This window comes from Macrobrachium nipponense, chromosome 4 (assembly GCF_015104395.2).
Source record: "Macrobrachium nipponense isolate FS-2020 chromosome 4, ASM1510439v2, whole genome shotgun sequence".
Lineage (NCBI taxonomy): Eukaryota > Metazoa > Arthropoda > Malacostraca > Decapoda > Palaemonidae > Macrobrachium > Macrobrachium nipponense.
This window is the reverse complement of record NC_061100.1, coordinates 144214291-144216790: the sequence shown is the minus strand read 5'-3', so window position 1 is coordinate 144216790 and position 2500 is coordinate 144214291. Positions and strand designations below refer to the sequence as shown.

Here is a 2500-nt window from a genome sequence, read left to right as displayed (position 1 = left end):
TTATCTTTTTTTTTAAATCAGTTGTACCACCATCAAAGACAGATATTATTATATGCTCAATTCCCTTTGTATTTCTGCGACGGCTCACTGATAGCTTGTTGTGTAATTGACTGATTAATTCATTACCATAAATCACAATTGATAAACTATAATTTACAGTAACATTTACAACAGCATTTACAACTGCAAACAAAACCAGTTTCGTGTCTCTAGCAGCTCAACAAAGACCTGAAAGGAACGTGCTACAAATTTCGTGAAATGAATGACATTATCAGTACTCTGACCTACTGTATAATAAATGAATGACAACCTACGACGCATTCATTACAAGCTCCCATAGTTCCTATGTCCCAAATTACCATTCTAATGACCAGAGTTACCAAGGCGTCAGTACATCTCTCAAAGTATCCGTCACCACTGAGCGATACCACGACCGGGGGCGTCTCGCGTATTTCGAACATCAAAGGAAAAATCAACATAAAAGTATTTGACTTCCAAAAAGTGACGTTTCCTCGCCTGACAGAAGAGAGGAATGTAATGATATCCCAGACAGGAGTGTCGTCGAGGAGGTTCCTTTATGAATGAATGAATAAGTGGAGGGATGAATAAGGAATCTACGACTGAGCTGAAATGGGAAATAATGAATGAAAGGAAAGTAACTGAAACGATGGAAGGAATGTCAGAAAAGGGAAGAACAAAATGAAAATAATCTAATTGTCGCAGTTGAGTGAATGGACGGAAAAGTATTGATGTAACACGATATGTTATTCATCAACTATTCACCGACATTTGGATATTGTCTCGAGCATGTATAATATGGCGGACAAGATATAGAGAGCTACAAAGACAATAGATTTGTTTCTCTAACGCCTCAGTGACGTGGTTGGTATGGTGTTGGCGTCCCAACTCGGTGGTCGCGAGTTCGATTCTCGGCCATTCCATTGAGAAGTGAGAGATGTGTATTTCTGGTGATAGAAGTTCACTCTCGACGTGGTTCGCAGGTCACGTAAAGCCGTTGGTCCCGTTGCTGAATAACCACTGGTTCCATGCAACGTAAAAACACCATACAAACAAACAAGCAAGCAATTAATGATGGACTTTCTTCCTCAGCGGATATTGTAGGCCAGTGCACAGGAGAAAGCTAACAATTCCAGTTGTCTACATTCAAGGAAATGAAAGATTACAAACGTCTGTATCTTCCCTCTATCCAGTTACAGGAACTGTTTCTCGTTGCGTCTGTATTGTCTTCTCACTTCTCAGCTTAATCCCACTTCAATATCGCCTTCGCTAATGAAACCTACAACTTCTTTTTAAAGCACTTCAAGGTTTCGTTTACTCTCAGACTTATATAAAAAAAAAATAATAATAATATTCAGAGGAACTCAAGAGACGATATTAGGGTAAAAAAAATCGTACTTTTCTAGCATATCTTTATTCCCCCTTTGCGGTTGGTATTTTTCATAATGAAAGTTCTTGTCTCTATTTGAATTGTTGGATATTTCATTTTTCATATTAATTTTTGCAGTTGATATATTTGGTATATTTCCATTAGAGGATGCTTGTGTGATTCGTTTTGTGTCTTCCGCTTGATACGATGGCAATTAATTCCGCTAAAAGAGAAATAAATATTCGACTGAAGAATACGAATTCATTTCGCCCTCTTTCTTTTCGTCTATTTTTCCCTTTTATCGTTCGTACATCTGTTTCGCTACCGTTCCTTTGTGCAATTCTTAGTTTCCTTCCTCGCTTTGTGAGGCTGGACAGCTACGAGTTGATTTCCGTACTCCCTTCCTGTGGCGTTTTGCTGCCAATTTCAGTTTCTTTTGTAGCAGGAAGTTACAGCGCGTATGTGCTGTGAATTGAGCTTACTAATTGCTAATGTCACGGACTCTGAATATCGGAGAGATTTGATGTCGTACGGATTAAATACAGTTTATCTATTACTGCCAAAACGTTTTTTTTTAATCTTATTCTATATAGTTTCAAGGATATTCAATTGTTTCTGTAAAAATCATAGATATTTATAACTGAAAGTTATAAACCAGACATTTGGAAGTGTGTGTCAGTCCTTACCTTACAGACCTTACATCTTGTTCGGGTTGCCCCAGTTCCCTCAGTGTGAGGCACCTCTAATGTCTACCAGAGAATTGCTAATGCATCTTCCGGTATATTTTGCATCTTCCAATCTTGGAATGTCTGGGGTACAGGTTAGATATTTATCGAGCTTATTCTTAAAAACATCTACGCTCATTCCTGATATATTCCTCAGATGAGCTAGCAACGCATTGAATAGACGCTGCATTGTCGTTGCTGGTGCGTAGTGGATGTCCTGTGTGCTTTCCTTATTTTTCCTGGTATAGTTTGGGGCACTATTGATCTACCTCTGCTTGCTCTTTCTGATATTTTTAGCAATTCCTTCTATCTGTTTCCATGCCTGAATTATCATGTGGCGTTCTCTTCTCCTTTCTAAACTATATAATTTTAAAATTTGTAGTCTTTC

The 2500-nt window shown here is 38.2% G+C and overlaps 1 pseudogene; it reads left to right on the top strand.

Moving 5' to 3' along the window:
* The window catches only part of LOC135211249 (uncharacterized), a 384314-nt pseudogene that overhangs the window by 209333 nt on the left and 172481 nt on the right, over nucleotides 1-2500 (top strand).